Raw genomic sequence first — 27,494 nt, 5'->3', positions numbered from 1 at the left:
TTCCATTTGCTTGTTCACATGAAACAGGAGAATAAACTCAGCAGATGATATTTAAGTGACATTTATACCACTGGTGAGTGTGGTGGGCTTCATTATTTCACATTGCAGTCACTCTCTGCACAAGTACTGCTCTTGTGTCCTTATTACCTCTGGTAAACTAAACAACATATAATCTGAAGCTGAGTAAGACACAACAAATAGCTTATCCAGCAAATCCCACCTCTTGTTTCATGTGAGGCAGGTTTATAATTTCCTTTAATTTTATACTCACATTTAGCTGAGGAGGTTTTCCTTTGGGTTTTTTCCTCAAAATCTGTGCACTGAATGTGAAGAGTTCAGTGTCAATATCATATATACATATATATAAAATATATATTTGTGTAATACTGGATTCAAAATTCAACCTTTGTTACTTACATTTCAATCAGTCATTTACTATATAGATTTGTATTTAAAGTAACTAAAACACAGAGTGTTTATCTGATGCATTAGAGATTTATAGGCTAGCTAGAAAATTAATGTTTGGATTTAAATTGCTCCAATATTTACATAAGAATATAAGAAACAGTAACATCCCTCTTTTCTGAGAGGTACTAGTTCTTACAGAGTACATGACTGATGGTACATAGTGAACGTTGCTTTATCCATGACCATTGATGTGCATCTTCTGAAGCCCTTAGCATTACTGCACATCTGCAAACTGCAGACTATAGTGGAAAGGAAAACATTCTGCAAATTTCCTCGTAGACATTTAGTAACTGAAGATACTAGTTACACCTGCTAGAGTCAGAAAATCATAGGCCCTTGACACTTAGGAACTGAAAGCAAGTACAGTGACGAGAAAGCAAACTGTGGCGAATGGACCCAGAAAGAGGGCTGTGTATCCATTTGCTTCAAGTCTCGTTCTGATCTGAGGTCTGTTGCTCTCAGTACCACCTCCTATGCTGGTTATGCACAAACATGGCATTTTCTAATAGAAAAGATTAGCCAAACATTAGTAAGGGAGTAACCTTAAACTATGCTACAGTTTCTGACTGCTGGCAAGCCTCCTCTGGTCTCCTGTGAGACTGTGGCTCAGACAGCCATGATCCTGCACTGGTGGGAAATTCCAGGTTAATATTGTTCTTGGACATACTGTCCTATCGGTCATCTCGCCTTTAACTGTTACACCAAGTATACACAGGGACTGGGCAATGGAGAAGCCAGGTCTGCTCTGCCTCATTGCGCACAGGTGTCCAAGGAGCTCGCATGGCTCCCCAAAATGAGATGCTTGGGGACTGTACCAGTTACCTCTGGTTTGAGACACTTGCTACCAACAAGGATCCTAAGAGCTTTCAGCAGTGATGTAAATATGCCTTTGCTGGCAGTTAGACATTGTTGGGCATTGTGGTTCACACATCTGCTTCCAGGGGTCATTCAGGCATGATAAGCTCATCTTCTTACTTTAACGCATATGGAGAGTTCTGCACTGCTGAATGTACACAGGCTTTGAGCTCAAAGACCTTCAAGCTGCCAATGCAGCCCATCCCCCTTTATCTTTCCACAATCCCTCCTGGCTAGATTTGACCACCTGTCATTTTATTGAAAACTACAATTAAATTTACTTTATTAAACATATTTATCCAAAAATCCCTTTTTTCTGTCCTAATTTTCTCTGTTGGTCCAATTTTGCAGCCCTGTTCCTTTGGCTGAAAAGCTTTTTATCATAGTCATATAGACACTGTAATTTGAAAGGCCAGCAAATTCCCCTGTATAATGTTTGCTGTCATGGAATTATGCATTATTAATATAATAAGAATAGGCAAACATGACACCGCAGGGAAATTGGCACACCTTCAGGTAAAATACGCAATGAAAAAGTTGTCCTTCACAGAGGAGTATTTAGGCTGCTAAAGGGCACTTGCAGAGTTGAGCTGCCAGACAACTACCCAAGGACTTGTCTCCTTCCAGTCCAGCACACTCAGGAACTAAATCCCACTCCCTCACACCACCAGTGTCCTCAGAAGATGCTGTGACTGCCCAGGGGTTGTCACTGTCCATTGTCTCTCTCTATCTTTTAGCCATTCCTGGAAATAATGGTTTAGCTACAAGTGATGGGCAAAATGTTTTTCCAGCCAATAAATAACCTTCCCTCCTCATCGTTTCCATCAAAGTTTAAATGCTCCTTTTTCTGCTACTGCTATTTTTCCTGGAGTCTTTCAACTAGTGTATTCCCATCAAGGAAACCTAGCAGAGGTTTGAGTGTATATAAGTACCTCCATGAATTAAGGCTATTACACTCTGTTCTAATTAAAAATTTAAAAAAAAAAAAAAATTGCACCAGGAGAAATTCAGAAAATTCCATGTAATTTGCAGACTTCATGTGACTGCAAGGGTAGATCACACACAAAAAAAGAGGAAATTAGACTGGAAAGACTTTATCTGATTTCTTCGCCAAAGCAAGCAATTCCCTCAGGATACCCTGAAGATTTTTTATACACTTGATAAATCCCTGCCTGTCAATGTTTGTGTGTGTTTCAATTAAGGTTAGTAGAACTGTAGTGTCAATCTTCCACAGAAAATGAATAGGCTACATGCAAATTCTGGTGCCAAATAAATGACAGATGGTTAATCCACATATTACAAATACGAGAGGTACAAATAATTTTTCTCTACAAGAACTAGCTTATTGCTCGAATCCCTCTCTTTTCTTTGTTTTATCCATCCTCAACATCTTGTTACAGAGGTGTTTGGGCATGCTTAACTTCAACGGCCCGAGAAGTTCTCTTGAGAGCAAGTTTATATTTCTTTAAATTATGTGTCGTGCTGATCTGAGGATCTTGGCAGGGGCCAAAATGAGAAAGGAAGTTGTTTTTTTTTTTTTTTTGTGGGAGATATTCTTTTCAAATGGTCTTTATCTTGTTTTGACGGCATCCTTTAAGCCATGATATTGTAATGCAATATCATATAAGCTGTGGAAGCAAAGATTTCATATAATGGTAAGCCTGCACATTGCCTGTTATGATGGAATTTTAACTCAGATAGTTTGTCTAGAAACAACTGGATGATGAGAAAAATGGTAATGCTGCTAATAGCAAAGAAGACAGTGATGATGTGATAATTCCATTGACCTTTACAGATAATGTATAACTACAAAAGGGCACTGTAAATGTTATACCTTACACATCTTTATCCACAGCTGAAACCAATCAAAATGAATAAATTTTTTTTAATTATGCAAATATCATATGAACACATAGATAAAAAGTTGATTTCATTAACCCTTGATAAGGCCAGTTTGATAATTTGTGGAACAAAAAAGGGATTTTTTTTCTATCTAGGCATATTTTAATTGCAGACTGACTACTTACAAAGCCATCATTTGCAAAAATGCAAAACAAACGTCTTAGAAAAGGTCTCTCAGTTTTGCAGTTCATTTTTGCACAGTCCCTTACTAAGCTTCCAGTACTGCAGAGACCTATCTCACTCCCCTCAGTAGTCTGTAAAGAGAAAGTTTCTGTAACTCTTTTCCACTTTTTCTGACTAGTTATATAACTTGAGGGAGGCGGTAATGAATAAAAAAGGCGGTTATCATAACAAAGTTTGTTTTCCTTCCCGGTTGTTTCTGTATCACAATATATTTTTGAGGATTGCATACCCATTCTCCCTAAGGGTTCACCTATCCTATTTTGTGACAAAAAATTTGCATGAAATGCATTATAATGTTAGATGGTTGGGTGAAATTTTCTTGTTGAATTCTAACACATAGTAATAAGTTTAAGGATTTTTCCCCTATTAGAAGATAAACTTCAAAATAAAAGTATTTTACTGTATTTTTATGGGGTTCTTCCTGACATCTAATTAGAAAATTATTTATTGCCATAGAAGACCCTCAAAACTATAACCACAGTTGCTCTTAAACCAAATACGGATAAGTACGTTTTCCAGGAGAGGGAAGGCAAGGAAAGAGAAGAGTTGCAGGTCATAAAGCTAGGATGGGTTATTTACATCTGAAGAGAGTAAACTTTGCGGTGAAAAACAGAATGTGAGACAAGAAGACTTTGCAGGAAGATCTACTGCTACAGAGTGGACATGGAATTCATCCATCATTTCTTCCCTGAAGAAGGTAATTCAGCTGGAAGCATCAAGTCCCCCACAGTCATGCCTATTAGATGTACCACTTTAAAAATGAAGAGGACAGGTAAAAAAAAGGAAGAGCATCTAAACCAATTACATAAAGAAATCCTTTTTACAAGGACATAAGAAAATAACAGGGTTTCTTCAGTGAACTGAGATAAAGGTGGACTTACTTGATATTTTTGTTTATTTTTAATGAGGTGCCCCAAAAGTTCTGCAAAGCAAGATGGTTTGCCTGAAATCTCTGTTACTATATCTAATTCTGCAATGATCAGATTGTGTAGTAGTTTAAGAGATGGTATGGATCTGAAAGGCCACTATTACCTTTGGGTATGAAATACAGATGAGTCAATACTGCCTCATGCATACCATTGTTACAGGCTCACTCACTACTCCTGTGAATGTATACTTCATTCAGGAATTTGACGTATTCATCTTGTTTGGAAAAACCACAAGGTCAGAACCTGTGTGATCTACTAAATTTCAATTTATTAATAAAAGCTCACACTACGTATACTTGAAAACGTTTAAGCTGTTTGACAGCTAGTTAAACAAATTGAATGTTCAATATATTGAACAGCAATTGCTTGCTATGTAATAGTTTATGTTGATGTAGCATTGCCCTGATTTTTCATTATATGACTTTCTGTCATATAATGAAAAGCTAAATATTCGAGATGTTTTCAAAACAGTTTCCCGCTCCTGCAGGAATATATTATCCCATTATAAATAAATGCTCTAATCATGAATAAAGCTAAGAACCTGCTATTCATATTGACAGGGCCAAAATATGTATTACCCTGAATTACTGTATTATTTATTATAGGACAAGAGAAATCAACGTATCTTACTTGGTTCGAGATGGAAAGATTCCAGGGAAGTATGTCATCAGCACAGAGGAATCTGCTGGATATAACTTCAGAGGGATGAGAGGAACAGAAGGTACTTTAGAGAGATATTGAATAAAACAGAAATGCAAGAAAACCTCTTTCAGTAGACATATGTCAAAGAAGCTCAAAGAGTCAATTGCTTAAGATGCTGCAAAGGTTCTACAATATTGATGCAGGTTTTAATTTTAAAACCAGGGAAGTGTTGTTGTTGGCTAATTGCTGGTTACCCTAATGTATAAACCAATATAACTGCATCTTTATAATATTCATAGTGATGAAAATAATACCAATACTAACAACAGAGACAACAAAAACTATTGTCCTTTCTCATGACAACCCAGGCTTTTTATTTCTTTGAAGGAACTACTGAGAGCTATTTAAAATCCTTAAAGTCCTCCAGATTCCTTCCCTCCTTCCCCCCCCCCCCCCAGAAGTAAGATTTGGAGTACAACACCAAAGCTGTTGTCATCAGAATTCAGCAGTGTTTTAGACAATTTCTCCAAAATAAAACTCAGAGCTAATGGGCACTAGGCATTACCATCTTATAGGGCCTAGATAGATATAACAACATTAAGTAGGTTAGTAATTTCACTGTTGCTACTTCTTTGGTCTCAGAGTTCCTCATCATGCCTAAAATGAGAAGATCCTGCTAAGTTTTCATCTGAAAGTCTGTTATCCCTAATCCTTTAATTAGCCTAATCCTTTTGTCCCACGGCCTGCTTGAAACAAAGACTTGAATGAGAGTTTCTCATTATGGCTCACTCCAACTAATACAAGAACCCTTTGCAGAAGGTGCAGATGTGTTTCCTTTCTTAGACACCTACATTTTCAGACTGTTTCCAAGACATTGGGGGGTGCTCCATAAAAGCATCTGCATCTCATGTATTTTTGGTTCTTTTCCCTTCCTAACCTCTCTGAGCCCATTTCTCAGGATTTGATCCTGGAGAGGCACCAGAGCTCTACTTAGTCTCCAAACCTGAACACCAGATTCAGAGTAACTTCTGTGAAGCTACAAAGACCATCCCGTGCCTCGCTAGGTACAAGCTGGGAGACCTGCCCTAGGAGAGTACACTCTTCTGCTCAGGCAAGTCAAGCAGCCGGCTAGAAGCCATCCCACCATGCAATAATCTCCTGCTATTTGGAGGATGATACAGTAACAATGTTGCCAGCAGCAAGAAAACTACAGTAATCATTACACATTTCCCTGGGTTTAGATTTCAGCGAAAAAAATCCACAGAAACAGAAATCTCTTGGGGGGGGGTATATGATAGGTAATGATACCACTAATGCATTAATGTTGTTTTAAGCAATTTATTAACACACTTTGTGAACTAGAAACAGAGTTTTCTTCCTGATTTCAGTGACTCTACCAAGCTTCTTCATAGCCTACAGGTCTGGTGGTTTATTTCATTTTCTGGCTACTTCATTAATCTTCCGTCTGGGGCAAAAGTATAGATTCATGATTCTCACTTCCAAAAGTAAAAGTATTGATTGACTTTCTCTAGATGGCATGGATTAGATCATCTTAAACCCTTAAGGTTTAATATAAAAACCAGTAATACTCTTATTTTATTGAAACAGACAAAGGCTTGAGTTAAGAAGTCAAGATTTTGATAAAGCTTCAAAAAATTACCTCCTAATATTTTAATAATATTTTCACAAATGATACTCACTTGCAAAACCATAGTACAAAGCAAAAAAAAAAATTTTTTTCACAGAGGAAAGTATTTGTCAATTTTAAGGAAAATTTTTGAAGTTAGGAATAAATAACAGGTATTTATTCTGTTGCTATGATGGTGCCATTAAGCATTGTTGTAAGTAGTGGTGAAGATGTTGGAAGAACATTTATAAAAATAAAATAACTAGACCAGGCTCTTTGTATCCTTAGTACTTATAAATGGAGGTAAAGTTACTCGTTTCCTCAAGAGTTGAGGATCTCTTGAAACATAAGCTCACTCAGAACAAAGAGAAATTGCACTTAGCAGACAATCTAAGACATGTTTTACTAAAAAATTTGTGAATATGAAGACCTGGAATTAGAAAAGGTGCTTTCAAGGCTGAATGAAAGTTTCTCTTTGAAGATAGTTGAACTGAGTTAAATGAAACTTGGCAAGACTGACACTGTCCCCTAAACACACTGAATTTTTTTATCCCCAACTTTTTCCTCCATTTCTTCTTCTTGTACCATTACTTTATTCATGCCTCAGTTTCTGAATATTGTTTGCCATCAATTTTCACATTATATTTTAATAATTAACAACAGTGGGACATCCTATGCTATTCAGATACCTTACACTGTGTAGCCTCACCTAAACCATACTGCAAATAGAAGCATGTGTTTAGATATAAAATCTGGGATCCATAGAGATATGTAAGTGTTGTCTAAGATCTCACAAGGTGCCATGACAAAGTTAGGCATAAAACCTTTGTCCCTTCATTCTCAGCCTCCTGTTGATGTGGCAGGTCTCTTTTGCTTCAATTCTTGCATGAAACCCTACAGCCTGATCCAAAAGTAGCTGGTGCCGGTGGAATTCCTTTTTTAATTATAATGGCTGTAACAAAAGGACCGCAGAAATAGTCCCTGAGGCTTACATTGTAGCCTGGTATAATGGGCATTCAGCTATGCCTCCCCCATTGATATTAATACAACTGGTGTTGCCGAAAATCTACATTTGACTTTGCAACTTGATTTGATCTCATTTTTCAGCATTTATTCAGCTGGTAGACTGGCCACTACTGACAGCAGAGTGCGGTGGTAACAAAAGAAGAAAAGCTGACAAATTCACTCCCTTCTTAATAAGTTTTGATTGATGATATGGAAGTGACAGTGTACAATGTCATCCTACTGAAAAGCAGTTTATTTCCAGGCTGTACATTTAGCACCACATTGCTCCCCAACATCAGACTGATCAGATCCTGTTAATCATTAGCCAGACTCAGATCCTTTTGAAATCAAAGGTCATTTTGGTATTGAGTTGAATGGGACCATCAAGATGGGTTAATGGAAAAGGTGAACGTACCAGAGACATAGAAAAGGAGAAAAAGAAGCTTCTCACAGAAAGCTCTTCTGCATGTGCCAGTGACTGAATGCTGCAGAGCTCGGTGATAGACTACATTACACGGGGATTTGAAAACAGCCTGCAGAAAACAGCTTTAATTCCTAGCCTCTGAACACAGAAAAAGAAGGACTACAGAGAGACATAGGGAAGTATGCTAAAAATAATGCTTGAGGAAATTATGGATTTGTGTGTTTATTGGGGAATTAAGGAAAAAATGAACTGTGAGGCAAAAATGGAGATTTTTCAAACTGCAGGTGAGCTGGCAAGTAAATACATATTGTTCATGTGATCAAAATTAAATCTTTCATTTCAAGAGGATCCTTACATTCCAATTTTCCAGCCATTTAAAATGTTTCTGAATTTTTTAAAACCTTAGTTAACTTTCCAAACAAAAACTCATTTTTAATAAAAAAAAAATTAAAACATTCACTGCAAATTGAGGAAATAAAATGCTGGGGGGGGGGGTGTGTTGTTTGTTTGTCTGGGGGTTTTTTAAGAGATCACTTTAGTGGGCAAGTATTTCTTTATATATCATCTGTTATATTTGGAAAAGTTGAGCATCTGTTGGCACCAAACCCCTCCATCAGGCTTCAGATTGTTTGGGGAAAGGGGTTGGATTTTTACTGATGGGAAAGAACTGTTAAAAACAAAAGAATTTCAAACATACTCAATCTCATAAAAAGCTACCTTTCTTTTGTCAAAGTAGAGGAAATTTCTCACCATTCCGTATTCAAAGAATCATTTCTTATTTCTGCTCCCTAAAATAATCATGAAAAAAGGCAGTTCTTGCACAAACTGATCCTTCATTTACAAACTCATGCGAGATGTCTTAGGAGGCCATTTTGTGGCATACATAATACCTGTTCCTACACAGAGAATACTACAGGCTGGAGCTCAGAAGACGGCAGAAAATCTACAGTGAAAATGACAGAGAACATCTTCTACCACATACATGCAGTCCCTAGCACTCTGGCCGAGCCCAGGAGTCTCATTAGCAGTATCAGATAGAAGGAAACACCTTCAAGATTGTCTTCCTTCCAGATGTTAATCTAATTTCCACCTGCTAGCAAGGGATGATGAGAATTCACTGACCTGGAAAAGTGAGTGGTTGCAAGGGGAAAAGATAAAACTCATAGTCTCCGTTTCATCCCAACTATATTTCTTCTTATGCATTTCATTGCTCATTTTAAACCACATTTATCTGGACTAACAAAACAAATATTCTTGAATTTTCACATGTGATATAATGTACTCTGAGTTAACAATACATATAATCTTTTCCTTACCCCAGTGTAGTTTCTGAATGATTTCATGCTATGAGGAATTTCTCGGATGCTAATTTCTGAGCAATTGCCTCAACATAGTTTGGGATAGGGATCTTTTCGCATTTATTTAATCTGTACTACATAGAATGCTGCTGGACTACATAAATGCCTGACAGATTGTAGCCTTAATTCTTGCCTACAATGGGGTCAATTTAAATTTCTCTTACATTGATGTAACTGCACTGGAATCAATAGAATTCCTCTTGATTTTCATTAGCATGCTGTAAGAGACAGGGATCAGGCTCAGTATCTTGAATACAGAAACTTTTGTTGTTTAAAAGGACTGCAAATAAAGTCCAGTGAAAAGAATGTAATTAGTGTCATTCCAGGATGACACGCTCTTTTGTTCTGTTCTCCATTTTTTTGTTTCAGATGAGCCTACAGCTGAGGGTATGGATCAGACTTTTCTCTAGCACTAAACAGCCAAAGAGAGGAAAGCAAGAAAAATTAACTCTGTAAAAATCCCTGCAACTCCACTGAAATTAACTGAGCTGCATAGGTGTGAGGGAGGTTAGAATTTACTTTCAGGAGGCTGGAAAAATACAGTGACATTAAGTTTTCAACTTCATGAAGACAAAAAAAATGGAATTCTGATTTGTTGTAGAGAGGCAATCCAAATGTTTTAGATTCCTGCCTATCTCTGATTAAGGTTTACGTCTCCTGCTAAAATCAGATGTGACTGACACCCATGAAGGATCATCAGAATTACAGCCTCAGAGCTCAGGCTGGAGGTAGTCTACAGGTGAAGATTAAAGACATCGGCTTATTAAGAAAGGCTATACCTTGCCTAAGGTAGGAGGAATAAATGAATAAGAGTCAAGCATACCTATTAATGATTCTTGTTGAATAGACAAACCTATCTCTAAGCCCTTGGAAATTTGTGAGGGCAGAGTGTTCTAATTGGGCTGCAGAAAAAAAAATACAAATACCTCCAGGACATGTCTTCCAATTCCTACAATTTCTTCCTCACTGCTCTTTGGCACCCCTTTGAGCCTTGCATTGATTAGGAATTGAAATCATTGCATTTCAGCGTATTTGCTGGTCTCTGCTCAATGCATGACAGCCAGTCTTTTTTGCTTCTGCAAAACCGGTAGAGGTTTTTTGAAAATATCTCCAAGACTCCTGACCAGCTGCAACCTCCCTTAGAATACTCCTTGTGTTAACCAGGGTGAAATCCCAGCTCAGCACTATACCAACACTGCTTTTTGGGTTTGTATCTTCAAACTCCTCAGCTGCCTTCACGCAACACCCAGAGGCATGCAGCGTAATTTCAGGTTCCTACTATAGAAACACTGTGCTGAGAGGCTGCTACATAATCCCAACATTATTTCAAACACTTTAAACTGAAAGGAAATACAAACAAAATCACAATTTTGCCTTACAGCTACATGGGGCCCAGCAGAGGCACAAGGTCAAGTGCCTTGGAATTTGGATGTAGTTTGTGTCATTTGGCCCGACAGCCAAAAAATGGTCCCTGGCCTAATGTTACTTAGCTGCACAGATGTAGCCACTGGGGCCAGGATTTTATTCCATTTAATGGTAATCAGGGATAGAAACAGAAAGACAAGCATTTCTGAGACCCTCCAAAAACCTCACAAAAATCTCCTTTAGGTGCTGTAGTATTGTAAGACTGAAGCAGAGAAGACAGGAGGTGTACGTAACATCTTAGATAACATTTCTTCTCTAGTTTCAAAGACCTAAAATGTTATTTAAATAAAAATGCAACATATCTGCCTGGGAACGCAAAGCATGTATATCAGAGAGGTACAAAGTAGAGCTGTTCAGGAAATATCAGGATTTGTTCTGTTTGGTGGAGGGGGTAAAAAGGGGTCCGAGCTTTTCTTGCCTGGGATTTTTTAATCTGTTTCACAATCCTTTTCCAAAACACCGTCCAAAACAAAACCATAGAAGAGAAACATGATGATTTTGAAAAATGTGGCAGGGGAAAATTCTGGTACTTTATCAAAAGAAAAGGAATGGTTTTTTAAACAGAAAACCCCTTTCACAAGAGTCAGCTCCATCTGACACTTTGGCTGCAGTAAATCTAATGTGAATCTTCAGTAAGAAAAGCATAATGAACAGTTGCCATCTATGCACTAACCAGCAGAAAACCGGCAAAGCTAAAAGTCATCATTATGAATTTTTTACCTTTGTGGTGCAATGTGGTGCTGTGAGAGTCCATGGACCGGTTCCTGCATATTATGAGTCTGGGACGCACACAGAAATATCTGTGTAGAGCAAAGTTGCTTTTCACTGTGCACTGCAAAGATGGAAAAGCCCTTAGTGACCTCTTTCAGGCACTTGGGGTCAGAATAAACTTTGGAGGCAGGTCAACTCTTCTGAGCAAGCAGTTTACCGGTATCTCAAGGATTGTCACCTCAGCTGAGCCTACAAAGTATTATTTTGAGTTGCAAAGCTATTTCACCTTAGAGAGAGCACCAGGACTAATTCTGTCTTCGCTATGCCATAGGCTCTGCAAATGTCATCTAGGTCCTGAAAAGAAAAAAAAAAAAAAGAAAAAGAAAAAACAAACAAACAAACAAACAAAAACCCCACAAAACTTGAAGCTCATTCAGGGCTCACTTCTGTAAAAATTTTGACCCTGTCAACACTTATTCACCGAAAGAGAGGTGAGAATCCTCTGAAAGTAAAGACTGCAGGAACATAATAAGATGAAGGAGGCAGTCTTTCTTTTGAAATCTGTTTCAAAACTCTTAACAAGTACAACTGAAAAACTTTAATTTGAAGCTTATCTTCAACAAAATCAATACGTGGAAGGCTTGGTGAATTGTACTGTGTTTAGACAAGGAAGAAATTTTTCACACTGCTCATTACAAGGTAGGAAAGGACTTAATAAATTCTGTGAGTTTTAAAAGGACTGTAAGAACTAAGATTTGAAGACAGACCATTAGACTACTAGTACTTCTCAAGCAAGTGCAGATGCTGTACTGACTCTTTTAGTAAACAATAATTCTTACCAAAGAGCACCATATCCAGCTTGCTGATCATTGAAAATGCTTTCAATTTCCTGAAAAGTCAACATTTTTCAAAGAAAGTGGCTGAATCAAGTAAAAGTAATCTTCCTCAGATAAGGCAAAATCATGAGGTCCAGTCATTGAAGCTGATGTATACCATGAGAAACCTATTTCCACCTTTTCTTCTTTGCCATGATATCTTTTTAGATAGATAATAATTAACTTTTATGGATTTTTTATCTTTTTTTTTTTTTTTTTTTTAATTGTAACTGACCCTTCAATGAATGCAATATGTAATAAATTTCAGGTCATACAAAATCAGACTATTCTAATTTTAAGTCTATACCATAAAGCAGAGTGTGGAAGAAATGTAACTAGTCTTCAGACATTGAAAGTGATTGTCCATCATCCCTATTTTTATGATCTTTGAAGAACTTAAAAATTGCCACCAGCCATTTTTCATGCAATGTATATTTCCCACCGATCAGGGGAAAACCAAAGCTGTAACTTCTTTCCCCACTAGTCACTAGCCAATATATTTTTGACAATGTATGAAGCTTCTGGACTAGTAGGATATATTATTTTACTTAATGGTTAACCTTGGAACAAAATACTATTCCATTTTCTGATACAATCAAGTGATCTATTTCACTGACTACAGCTGATAAAATCAAGTTATCTATTTCAATGAGTACCTTTACTGCACTGTTGCTGCTCTCACAACAGTCACCTTGTCATTTTCTGTATTTGTACATTTGTTACTGACTAAAAAGTTTCAAGAGTTTTGTTCTTAGAAGCTGAGCTAGAATTGTTTTTACACATTGTCTTCCACCTGACAGTCCAACATAAGCAAATGGGAAACTTCTGAATAAATTACTGTAAGCCCTATGGCAACTGTTGCTATCTTTACCGGTCCATGTAAAATCATTTCTCCACTCATGACAGAAAGTGCAAAGCTTTTTCTTCTCTTGAGGGCACGTACCTAACTTGTTGATAGAATGTAACCATCACAGTCATTGTCATGCTCATAGTCCCTGCAGGGATGTAATCTGAGACACTAAAAATACATTAATAGTTAGATTCAACTTGAGACCATGATAACTCTGTTTCACAGCCCCTGCTGCTGGCCAATAAATTCCAGATAACACACATAATGCAATCAGTGTGTAGCCAACTATAAATTTATGGGGTATTATCATCGTTAAATACACAGCTCATTGACTATATATAACAATCCTGGCTGCATCTCTTTTAGATACAGAAAAGCTTCACTGAAAATACATTTCAGACATGGTTTGTGTTTGTTAAGTGGTAGTTAGAAGTCACTCTATATGCCATTCATAAACAAATGTCGGGTCCTGTGCTTTAGAAGGCACTGCACAAGTGTAATACGCTTATTCACGTACACAGCACTCAATCTTAGCCAGGAAAGCGATGAAAAATGAAACAGATTTCTGTAAAAATATTTCCAGCTTTGCTACTCAGAAGTCTCTCCTGGGATGGTGAGTGCACACAAGACTGCCCAACGTCCAGCTTTAAGCTGGGTTCTTCTGCGTCTTCTTCACCTCTCATCTCCTTTTTTTTAGATATCTTTCCACCTCATTACTTCTCTGAACCTCTCACCCAGCCCTTGTCATAACCAGACTGGAAACTTGCCTTATTCTTTCTAGGTCCATCACACACCTCTAAGCCTCCCTCATACAATTCACTCAGCAGTTCATAGCTCACAGCACACCCAAGCTTCCTCACCACAAACATCCCCACCTAGTTACAGATTGCTGAGCCTGGATGAAATTTCCAGAGAGTATGTAAGTCATGTCAGAACAAACTTCTCAGTCCAACCAGAAGAAGATGGCTTCCTACCATGCTTTAAATCATACCATGAACACAGTACTTAGCCTTTGCAATAAAACAAAGTAGTGCCTATATACTGGAAGCAATTTTAAACTGAAAGAGAGTAGGTTTAGACTGAACGTAAGAAAGAAATTCTTCCCTGTGAGGGTGGTGAGGCACTGGAATAGTTTGCTCAGAGAAGTTGTGGATGCCCCAACCCTGGAAGTGTTCAAGGCCAGGTTGGATGGGGCTTTGGGCAACCTAGTCTAGTGCAAGATGTCTCTGCCCATGGCAGACAGGGTGGACTAGATGATCTTTAGAAGTCCCTTCCAACCCAAACCATTTTGTGATTCTATGATTTGCTGTTTACATCAGAGACTTTCCAAAAGCTTCCTTGAGTGCCATTTCCTCACCTGTGTTAAAAGATCAAAAAGTAGAAATGTGGTGTAAAATCCATTTTAATACGTGTAGACATAAGCTTGCAGGCACAGCCACAACTTCTATTTCAAGTGTGAGGTGTAATGCTGTAGGTTAACTTTTCTTACCTCAGCTTTGTGGTTAGCCTTTGTGGTTAAGCTTCTCCAGCTTAAATTCTGAAGCAAGTTTAATTGGCAGTAACATTGCTTTGTTTTGCTCTGAAAAGGTCTTGACTGAGCTTTCCAGTTATTCCTGTGAATGAAATAAAGGAAAAAAAATAAATGATGCCTTACAAATCAAAGATGTGAGGAGCAGTCCTCTAAAATAATGTACTTGGTAACCAGTCTGCTTAAAGCTTGTCTGTGTACAGGCATTAAATGAAGGAGTGCTGGCTTTTCTTAAAAAACAAGCAACAACAACAACAACAAAAGGACAGGATGGCAGCAGCAGCAGATCTTTTCCCTCCATCCTGTCCTCATGCACACATAGGTGCACGTCTGCATGACAATATGCATACCTATACCTACTGTAACTCCTGGCAAGGAGATGAGAGGCACATCTCTCAGGGACTGACCATATCCCAATCTCTTCTCCTCTACCCTGCCTCTAGAAAGGATTCCAACCAGCACCTGGGCAGGTGGAAGGGGAAGGAGGAGGGAAAGAGGGAAGGGGGAAAGAGGATGGTTGTTCTCAGCCCTTCTCGTTGCTGACAGGCCATCGTGCACCCAAGGAGTGCAGAAATCACGGCGTGAGAGACAGCAATTAAGGAGGATGGAGCTAGGGTTTCAGATCCCATTCCCTGAGATGTGCATGCGTTTGACATGAGACCATTACTTGGTTAAAAATAGACATCGAAATAGACCTTGGGTCACCTTCCTCCTAGGAAAACACGCTAACCATTAAGGTATAGTCAGTTTGCCTTGCTTCATCCTCTCCCCATGCCTGCACTTGACAGTGCTACCCCAAGCACCAGCACAGACCCAGCATCCTGCTGTCTCTGTGCCTGGAGCCTGCATTTCCCTGAGGGACCCAGAGAGGTTTCCTGGCACAGGGCAGGCTTCCAGGCAGACTTTGGTTCTCCCTTTTTCTTCACGGCAGGGGCACTAGTCCACAGCAGAGGAAATAGGAGGATGGGCTAGCACATTCCCTTCCATCTATTCCTCTCCTGCAGACACCCAGCACACCAAGCAACGGCTGGTAAGAAACCTATAAGAAGCACCTTTTGGTGCCTCGTGAATATTTTGTTCCAGTTCCGAGGAAACCAGTGGACATGACCTGACAAAGGACTATACAATTTTCGAGTTACATACACAGTAAAAAGATAAAGGTCTGAAATCTAAGGATAATGAAGATCTGTGGAAAAATATCAGAGTAGCCAATAGAGGCAGGAGATTCCAGGAAAGTCTAATTATTGCCTTATGCCACGTATGTCATTTATTTTACATCTAAAAACACCCCTAGTTTGAGCTGGAAGAACTTACTCGCTCCTCATGGCTTGACTCAGGCTTGTATCAGGTTCCTGGAGAGGGGAAGGAGACAAACTTCTGTGCTCAGAAGTGGTCACACACACATACTGTCAAGCACAGGGCATGGGCTGGCCCATAAGTCACCTCTCTGCAAAATGTGAGGAATTGGAGAAAGGACCCCGGTTGTATATAAAATTAATGAGAGTCCTGGGAAGAGCAAAAATTTAGTCATTCTGCTGTAAAATTTAAAGGAGCATGAGAAATACAGCCAAGACACACTGGGGGAGCCAATGTGGATTTACTGAGAGTTTTTCGAAGTTAAATAATCTTCTCTTTCAAATTTTAAAAGGGAACACTTGTAAGCTAGGTTGTTTTTCAGAAGTTATTGAAGCTTTAATGATAATAAGAGATTGACAAAAAAAAAGCTATTTTATGCTTTTTATCTTGAAAGTCAACAGCTATTAATATATATACTGTACTGCACTGCTTAGAAAGATTTGAAGAAACAAAGTTTTCTTCTTTCAGTTTATTCTGCAAAAGGCCATTGTTGACAGTGCTTTCCTGTGAGCAATGGTGGAAGACAGGAACAAAGTGAGGTTGCCTAAAAAATTGAAAGTATTGCCTGATGATTGATTGATCATGTTTGATTGATAATACCCCAAGGTAATTCTACAAACCAGAAAATCCTGTGCTGGTCCCACACTGACTGATTACTAAGGTGTTTGAGGTAGACAAATTGCTTGCCTGTGTTTACAGACTAATAGTAGAAACCCACCCTTCAAATAAAAATGTCAAGGAGTGGAAGAACAAACATATGCCCTTGGTAAAGTATATTGCTAAGGTGTGTATTCCAGCAAGTGAAATTTATGTTTTTGTGTAAGACTACATATTAAATTGAGCACAAAATGTTAAAAATATATTTATGACCTTTGAAATGTTTTAGGGAAAAGTTATTACCAGTTTATTTTCTGTTGTTATTGGTGGAGGTGGTGTTACTGCTGGTTTGTTTTTATTGTTATAGCTATACTGAAACTTCTTTTCTCCGTGAGACAAAAGAACTTTCTATTTGAGTCATTGGCTCAGTTATTAGATTCTATAAAATTCATTCATTTGCTTTAGTCAAATATTGTATATACTTATTTAAAAAAATATAAAGGGATGTACTCACTCTTCTGAGGGGAAACCTCAGAAAAGGGCTTTTTGATCTTGGTTATCTTATGGCACAAAATCTCTATGAAAAATGTTTTTTAAAAATAACATTTTAGATGAGAATGAAGAGTCAATAACAAGGACAGTGCAACTCCAATGGCCCCAAGCGCTTGTTAGAGCAGTGGGTTTTGCAGCAGGTTAACATGTTGTGATGCTCCAGGGACTGCTGTGTGCACTCTGACCTCTGTGTAGAGGGCAGCCGGCTCCAAATATGCATTGGCTAGCATTAAGCCTGCCTGAACTCTGGCAGTACACTGAAGTCAGCACAAAACTTTGAGGTGAGCCCAGTCCACTGGACGCAGAATGACCTTCACCTCACTGTTACCCAAATGACCAGGGGCTCGGTTCCTCCTCTGAGACTCAGCTTTGGAGCCGCAGAGCTCTATTACCCCTGGGAAGCAGTGAGAGTCATTTTGTTTGGTGACTTGATGTACATAAAACACATCATTGAGGTAAATTCTAGGGTTGCCTTGAAATGCATTAGAGGCTTGGCTCTCAAGGCTTCTGAGCACCTGGAGCACCTCACAACGTGAGAGGCAATAACATGGGCTTAATAAAGCAAGACCAAAAGTACCTTTCACAGTATGAATAGATTCTTGTTCAAAAAAATCAATTCTATTCCACTATCTTTGTAAAATTAGTAAATATGATGAAGTAGCACATCTGGCTGTTATAGCAGGAAGATACTAAAAAATCAAATTTAATGAAGATAGATTTAGTCTCACAGTCCATTTAAATGTCAGACAGAAAGGTATGATTCCAAACATGGCTCTCAAACACCAACATGAAAGATCTGATTGACTCAAAAGAAACAGTTAGAGATGTGTGAAGTTCAGTAAGTGGTTTCAGCCAACAGGGAGATGGTTTCAGGTTCAAGAAATAGAGTTGCTCTTTTTATTCCAGTTTTCCTACTGGGAAACTTAAAATTTGGTTAGATGTTCTCTTGGAAAAAATCCCGCAAATTACAATAAGTACGTTGCCTCACTTTATAGCATCACCAGTGAGTTCTGTACACATACGTTGTCATTATTTGAAGGCAGCATAAGGATATGTGGAGTTTCCTGAACTGAAAACTAATCTAGTCTAATAATAAAATTGCAACAATAAGCTCTAGTTATAATTTTTGTCTTAGTGTCAATCTTTAAAAGCCCATATGAGGATCACATGAAAATTCAGTCACTGGAGCCTGATTTCTTGGTCCACTGGAGTGTCACTTGAGAATTAAGCCTGCCAGATACCGAATACTCTGGAGCGCATATCACACAACGGTACCAAATCTGGGCATTTTGCTGACTGAAATGGCAGATTCCATCACTGTGTTTTCAAATAGCTGTTTGTTTCCCTTTCTTTCTTCCTCCCTCTCATGTCATAAAATGGAGTAGAAAGGTGAATTTAGATAATAATAAAACATTTTATGTATCTCTTGGAATAAAAGCAAACCATCTGTTTGGAAAGAAGCTTTATTATTACTTTTCTGATTTTCACAGCAGTTTTATTTACTTGTTTTCATTACTCTATAGTTTCTTATCATATAATGAAGCTTATTCTCTTTCTTCGTATACACTCATTTCATTTGCTCCCTGAAAAGTATTTTTCATACATAATAAATTCCTCTTCCAGTTACATCCTTTTTGCAACTGTGAACAGACAACTTTTAAGGTTCAAAATCCATTTTGAAAGTCAGAAAAAGCAGCCTGCTCGGCCCTCAATGTAACCAGGTTCTTAAGGGTTCATAGAACCAGTAGGATGAAGAAATGAAAGCAGAGACCTGGAGTGCATGTGGCATTAATAGTGAAATACAGTGCTTTTCACCTCTGCATTACTGATTCAAAATGAAAGTTGCTACCCTGTGATCATTATTCAGTGACCCGTATGAAATGTGTAGATGACCTCCATCTAGTTCCTGGTAGATATTTGTCTGTCTCGTAAAAGCAAACACAAAGGTTAGTGCCCCGGTTAGGAGTTTCAAAAGAGAGGCTGATAACTGCTCTGCCACTGCTATTGTAATTTTTTGGTCTGTGTAGTTTAACTTTCTGGCTTTGTTAGTCTGCAACTTTGTGGGAGCAGGAGGTTGATCTTAAAACCAACAAAATGATGTAAAGCCACATGCTAGCTTGGATGGCACAAGGAAATCTGCTCAGCACAAACAACTGTGGAAGCAAAGCTTCTGTGATATGATTTTTTTCTTGCTTTAGTCTGATGCTCTTATCCCTCGCAACACCTGTTTCAGTAACTTTGAAAGACTTTAGAAGCCTCTCATTACACAGCCAGCAGCTCACCTGGGATTAGCACTTCAGTTCCTTTGATATAATCAGTAAATTGCAGTATGCAGCCCATGATAGAACTACCAACATTTGTGAAAATTGGAGGAACAAACCCCTGAGACCTCATGAAATTTCTGCATTTGTCTGAGTAAAGAACCTAAAATCATATCCAAGATTCTCTGGTACTGGAGCCTGAAGGAAATTTCTGCCAGAATGTTTTTAGGGATGGATATTCATGAGCACCTACACACACCCATTACACTCAAAAGCATGTGGAAAAATGTCTTCAAAACACCACTGAAGTCTTCAGAAAGCCTCCCATTAGATCCAATGGACTTTGAGGCAGGGCGAGAGATACAGCACGGAATCGCTGTAATTCCCTTTTAAGTGAATGCTCTACATGGCCTCAGACAGATGATACTTGTAATGGCACAGAAGGAGAGAGCTAGTCTGTTGGGGAAGCCACTTACACATGGCATAGGAGATTAAATTATTTTTGTTTCTGTAATGCTAAGGCACTTCTTTGTTTTCCTCTTGGAAAGCAGTACAGTAAACCTCCACAAAAAGGAGTGTGGTGATAAAAAGGGTGGTTGGTTTTTTTCTGAATTGAAAATGAAAAAGATCAGTGACTATGGGTCTATTCAATCATTATATTCATTTTTGCCAGTAAAACCAGGATCATCCTACTACAGGAGTATTCATATCAGCCCACTGCTGCTAACACTCTTGGACACACCACATTAACTCAAGACTGGACCAGCGCTTCTTTCCTTGACATTCGCCTGGACTATAATCACCAGCAATTTGCATCCCCAGTCAAATGCAAATCCTTAAACCTGCACCCAGACCTCTCCCATTTAGCCTCGGGCCCCTGTTAGCCGGAAGCTGGAGAGCAGGTTATAGTGACAGCGAAAGGAAGAAATCAAGGGGCTGCAAAAGTGAAACATTAACAGGAATTTAGAGAGTACAGAAGTAGCTGAGAAAGTGATACAGAGAAAGAGAACAGCAAGTGATATAGAAACACAGTTTACAAAGAAGGTATTCACCAAACAAATCTCATAAATAATTAATCTCATGGACTGGTGACATCTGTTAAAAGTGACTTTCCTTTTATGATAAGAGATGATTTCTCACATCTCACCAGGATTATAGTGCTTTTAGCCTGTTATTTGAGGAATAATTCTTCACTCTCTTTCATATCTGAACTTATTTAAAATTTGTGAGACCCAGTAAATCCACTTTAAAGCTGATGTATTACTTCAGGCTTTCAAGCCTAGCAAACTAAAACTACTATTAACAAAACAAAACAAAACAAAACAAACAAAGAAACAAAACCCCAAAACACCTCAACAAGATTGCTTTGCCTACATTCAGCTTTATCTTGGCTCACCCAGCTCTAAGAGCTTTCTACAGACTTGTGTGTTTTCCTTGGCCTAGGATAGGGATCTTGTTTTGGTGAAGAAGTTATATCTGCCACATGGCAACTGTATGGAAGAACATGTCTGTATGGAAGAACAAGACTATGGAAAACACCTGTGTTTTCCTCAATGTTGCCTCCAGGCAAGGGAGAAGGTTGGAAAAGTCACTTTTACAAGCAGAAATATATTTATTAATTCTTAATTTATGCTTATTTTCTTCTCCCTTTCTTGGATGACAGCACTGAGTGCCAGATCTAATGCTTTGTATTAACTTTGACAAGGAACTAATTCATTGTGTGTTGGTTTATGCCCCCATTTTTTTCAAGCTGTTCATAGATTATTCTCAGAGCCATGCTTTTTGCATGCTTCTGGTGTAACTGGCTTGTTGTAGATGTGAAGATCATACATGGATCCAAAGGCAAATAAATTAATGAGAGGAAAAAATGCACTGGTTTTGAACTATCAATGACTATAAGAATTTCCTAGCTAGCAAGCTGTAAGGGGACAAGCTCCCCTGCAATCCATGCTGAAGCCATTCTTAGTTTTATGCCTTATGTCAGTAACCATACAAAGATAAAGAGAGGATACAGACAGAAAAATAAGCACGAGAAAGAGTGAATTACCTTAGTGAATTCAGCTCCAGCTTTGATTGCACTGAATGCTTCCTAATATTCAGCATGACCAAACTGAAATTTTTGCTCATGGGTGCTTTAACCATTAATTTTGATTGCCTGTGGGCAGACTCTCTGGCCCAATTAATATTAAATTAGAATGATTTCAGCAAGAGGGAAGGTGAATTTCCTCCTTCTCCTCTCAAAAAAAAAAAAAGACATCATCAGGCAGACAGTGCAACCAAAATTAGATTTCCTGCAGGCCGAGCATTACAGCTAGAGAGTGCCTTCTGCTATTACCACCTTCTCCTACAGGCATGTTTTGAAAGACAAGGGCTGCAAGGAGAAGGATTTAAAATACTGTACATTTTAGGTCAAGTCTTTTCCAAGAATTATTGGTGAAGCTCAATAGGAAGGTGGCCATAGGGTCAGTGACATTAAAAAAAATTGATCTGTATTTTATGTGGTGTGCCTATTCTACTGAGCAGAGGACCCAAATGCTTCCAGGGATATGGTGGTACTATTGTGTAAAACATGGTTAAAGATTTTCTATTTCCTCATTTCTCACACAACAAATCACGAATGTCTTGTCAGGACTGCAGACATGTGTCACTATTTACAGGAATAGGTTATAATTTTTATTTGGAAGCAGGTTGAAGAAATACAAATCTGTGAAGGAAAGCTAAAGGAGACAACTACTATGGCTGCAGAGCGAAATAATAAATGTAATCCTGGCAAGCTGTTCAATTTATATATTATCATGATTAACAGACATTACATTTGTAGCTATTTGTTCTTTTCCCATGATAGGTAATCCAACCCTGGAAAAGAGAGATAATACATTTCCTTGAACTACAAATTCATTTCAGCATAATCATGGTAATTGATGTATTCCAAAATGGTATCTTGAAAATGGGACTGAGAACATTTCTTTACAAAAAATTAAGCAGGACAGTCTGAGTAGAAAAGCGCAGATAGAAAATGATACTGTAAACACTGTGTAATATCCTAATTGTATCTACAAGACTTTTCCTTCTTTCCTCAATGTCTCACCAAACCTTCATGCTCTAGCCTGAAGGCAATGTACTTTTGGGTCATTAAAGGCCCATCATGATATCTGCTCAATCAAAATTCAAAAGCAGCATTTGCTTTACATGTTGCCTACAACATCACAGAAAAGTACCATTATGATACTTCAACTACCCATAACATAGAAAGATGCTTCAAGGAAAGTACGGACATCCTGGGAGAATCAAATGGGTGAGTGACTTGGCAAGATGTAGGCCAGCAGAACTGTCTGAAGAGGACAATAATTCCTTAACTAAGTTGCTGTGACTGAAAATGACAACACTGCTGACTCTCTAGCTGTAACACTGAGATGTCAGGATTTCAGTGGTATGATGGGATGTTAAAAAGAACCCAGAAATGGCCTATTTTTCTTCTTACTTGAAATGAAAAGACTTTTTTAACCACTGACTTCAGAGAAAGAATTCCAAAAAGTAATTTTTTTCAGTGAGACCAAAATCACAGAGTGCTCATTCGCTTATCTAGTGGATAATAAAAAATTCATTTTTGAGTCAGGAAAGCTCCCTTTGGCTTTAATGAGTTCTATACTTAGGTAAGAACTGAGTAAAGACCCAAGCCCAACCATGTTCATTTTCCTCCAATCAACATGCTCTTCTGTCCACGCTATTGATAACATTGAAGATATGCACAAACTGTATTGAAGAATGGAGTTACATTTAATTGGTGTCACTTTTTGAAACAAATGCTCACAAACTTTTCATGTCAGCTTTTTATATAAATATTGGTGGAATAGTACACAGTATTTTCAACTCTTTTTTTCTGTTTGAATATTTTCTAAAATAATTCATCATTAAGGTAGTTATGCAATAATTTTCCAGGTCTTCTTTTATATAGCTATCAAATTTACTTTTCCAAGAGTGTTAAGCAACTCTCTTGGCTCCCACGAATTTTGAAAAAATAATTTCTCAAATTTCAGAGATCTCTTTTTTTTTTCATATTCTCCGTGTATATTATACGAATCTGCATGTTTATAATTTGTTTTGTAACATTCTCATCAAACATCACTTTGTTTATCCTTTGCTCTTTCTCATCTAATTCTTGTTGCTGGTTATTTTCTTGCTTCCAAAAGATTCTTCTGATTTCATTTCTATGCAGTCATTAGACATTTTTATTGAAAATGAACACATACAGCTGATTAAAACTTCTTCCACAATTTGGAATCTTTGCTTGCTTTCTCATTATCACTTTTCTTTCTCATTTCAGAATGCCTAGATTTTTGCTTTTTCTACAAGCAGAGCATATGTATCACCTTACACTTTTCTTTTTTCCTCTGTCTTAAATACTTAAGAGTTTAAATTTTCATCTCAGATCTTTTCTAAACCCACAATTGCAGAAGATTCAGCTTCTTCTATTAAACCTTCTTTAAACATTTTAAACATGTTGGGTTTAATTTGTGTGGGTTTTAAACATTTACCATTTCCTGGTAATTTTAATTTGCAACATTTCCTTCTATGTCTCCCAAGCTTTCTCACATGGTTCATGCCTGAGAAATCCTGCTTGAAAAGTAATGTAGGGATTTCTAAAATATTCTTCCTTTCAATAACCATTCATATAATACCAAACAGGGCTTTGTAGTTTGCAACATTCATATTCCAAAATTAAAGTTGAACTATATTTTGTTGAAGTTGGCGAAAAATAAAGGGACTCAATCTGTCCACACCTTGTAATAGCCTCAGTATAAGTCACCTCTTGCCTCTGGAGCCAAAAATTTTTCAATCTGTTTCCTGGAAATAAAATTAGGCACCTTTTTTTTTCCCCTCAGTTTTTTCCCCTCTGAAAGTTTTGGGATACAAATATTTAACTATAAGAGTGTGGTTCTTGTGGACTGAAATGTGTTCATGGCCCATTGATCCAGAATTTTCTGTTACACGCAATATCTATATAACAGATACCTTAATTTGCTAAATGTTGTGTTTCTGGATATTCCAAAGAATTATAGAAAGTTAGGAACTCATAAAAACACAGAATGATAATGGACTTCTCATTTCATTCAACCCCTGTACCGAGGCAAATTCCAGTATGTTCCAGAAGATCTTTATCAAACTTGTTCACAATATTTGTAATAATGGAAATTCCACTCCACCATTCAGCTGCCTAGTGGTATGACAGAGAGAAGACAGAGCCAGACTTTTCTTGGAGATGCAAAATAATAGAACAAGAGGCAATGCACACAAGTGGCAACTTTGGAAATTTCAGTAAGATACAAGGAAAAAAAATCCCACCATGTGGGTGGTGAAATCCCTGAACAGGTTCCCAGAGAGGCTGTGGTATCTCCATCACTGGAAATAATCAGAACTACACTGGACACCATCCTGGGCAACCTGCTCTTGTGGGATCTGATTTGAGTGGGGTGTTGGAACAAATGGCCTCCTAAAGGCCCTTCCCAACTGAACTATTCTGTGATTCTGCGAATCTCTGAACATTACCACGTATCTCATCCCAATACTTCATACTCCGTAACATTTTGGAAGATTTTCTTAATTTCCAATGTAAATCTGATTTGATGTAAATGAATATACTTTTTGGGTTTCTGTCATCGATTAATGATGCAAAAAACTGTTCACCTTCCTTAGTGTATCGTTCTTCTATATAGTGAACTTTCTAGATTTTTCTTTAACTTTTCTTTCTAAACTTTTTATCAGTCTTGTTGGCCTGTTATGCTGTTCATCTGACCCTTCCTTAAAAAGTGATATCCCCCGTGAAGCCCAGTACTTCACACTAATTAAAGTGGGAAAATTTTTATCCATGTTGTACATCTTCTTTACAGTGATTAAAGCTAGACCACATTTCTTGCTTCTGAGAATGTCACTTTTAGGAGTGTCAAAAAGCAATAACAAAATTCAGATTTCCTACTTTTACTGTTTTCTGTTCTTCTAGATATTATGCTAGTTAACTTGTCAAGGAAGGAAATTAAATTGGTTTGACAGAATCTTGTTTTAAAAAAACTTATAATGGCTCTTCTTATCATTTTATTATCTCCTGATTTTTTTTAAATGCAGATTGATTAGTTATTTCTTTCTAAATCTTCCCAGGGATCTCATTTTTTGAGTCTTACCCCTTTTCTCTTTTCAAAGATAGTGTATTGTGCTTACTCATATCTCAGGGAATTCACTAGTTCCCAAGGGCTGTTGAAAAGCATCATCAGGGATTCAGAAATCCCAGTTATTCTCCTAATTACAATGTACTCTATAAAGCTAGCTATGGACCTTGCAATCCTCCGAAAAGTGGCCATAAGCACATTCAGGATATAATGCAGTTAGGATGGCATCCTCTGTTCCAAACTATGACTTCTCAATGAGCTGAGTGCTGCTGTACTTGCCACAAGATTCATGCATAATTACTTCCAATTCATTTTGCCAATTAACTGCTTTCCTAATGTTTGCACAGAATTACTGGAAACAGTTTTGTTTGCTTCCATCATGAATTCCTTTTTAGATGCTTGTTTTAGCCTCATTGCTTACTGCATCATTCTGTATTAGATCAATATAGTATATTTACTCTACGTTATAAGGCATTATAGCATTACAACTGCGCTGTATTATTAATGTGCACAAAACTGCAATGTAATGCTGTATTGAACAGAAATGAAAGAGCAGTCATCATGCATAATTGAGGAAAAGGGTGGTCTTTATTAATATTTTCAAGGTGATGAAAGTATTTTAAGTCACTGGAGTTCTGAATACATTCTATTGGTAATACAGATGTTTGGACACCAATTTTTTTTACATACACTCAACTCTTTGGCCATCCAGTTATTTGGGGACTAATCTTGATTGCTTGGTAATTTCTCTATTATTTATAAGTACTTGAGCCTTAACCTAGCAAAGTATACATTTAACTTCAAGAATATCAGTGGTGCCATCACCATTTCTTATTTTAGGACAGATTTAAGTCCTTTGCTGGGCTTAGACGTGCCTAAATGGTGTGGATTTTAGTCATTGTAGCAAGAAATTGCATTATTTAACATTCAATACTTTGACTTGGGTTCTACTGCAGTGGGCTTGGTCATGAGGTTTTACTTCCATTTCCTGAACAAATAACCACATCTACATTAAAACTTTGTATTTTCATAGTGATCATGGGGGTGATTTGTGATTTTATTCAGTTCCATCTGAGGAACCCTATGAAAACTGGCCTTCAATAAATAGGAAAGCTCCCACTGGCTTCACTGTAGTTAGGGTTTCACCTTCAACATCCCAGTGAGACTCAATTTATTAAAAAGTTTTAAAAAAGAAAAAAAAAGCGGGGGGGCAAGAGAATTATTTGGGAATTAGAGCAAATGTGTCAGATCGAGTTTTCATTTCTGAAAGAATGAAGATGTTATGAGTTTCTTATCAAGGATTGATCAAAAGTAAAGACTTATTCTGATTTTCATTTATTGGGAGAAATGTCTCTGCTTAACACAAAATTAAAATGGTTGGGTGTGGTTTTGCAGTAGAAAATAAAACTAGTGGAAATTTTAAAAAAATTCAGCACAAGATTTTCATCTCTATTTCTTTCTAAACAATTACTTTAAACTCTGAGTTGCAACAAAACTTAGGTCTTTAATGTGTCCATTCCATGAGAAGGAAAAAAAAAACAAACCAGAAACCTCTATACAGAATGCCAATTGCTGAGGATACTGTGTGTCTATTGATATTTCATTTAATAAACTGGCATGCTAGACAGATGTATTTTAAAGTTCAGGTTTAATTAAAAGATAAGACTAAGCAGCAGTTTGGCAAGAGGATAAGGGAAAGTGTTGAATTCTTTGTTTATGATGGCAAAGCAGCTGCCTTTATTTTTTAACTAATCTCAACTTAATGTCAAATCAAGAGACTACTTT

This window comes from Balearica regulorum, chromosome 3, assembly GCF_011004875.1.
Source record: "Balearica regulorum gibbericeps isolate bBalReg1 chromosome 3, bBalReg1.pri, whole genome shotgun sequence".
Lineage (NCBI taxonomy): Eukaryota > Metazoa > Chordata > Aves > Gruiformes > Gruidae > Balearica > Balearica regulorum.
The sequence above is the reverse complement of the archived record's forward strand: the minus strand, read 5'-3'. Positions refer to the sequence as shown.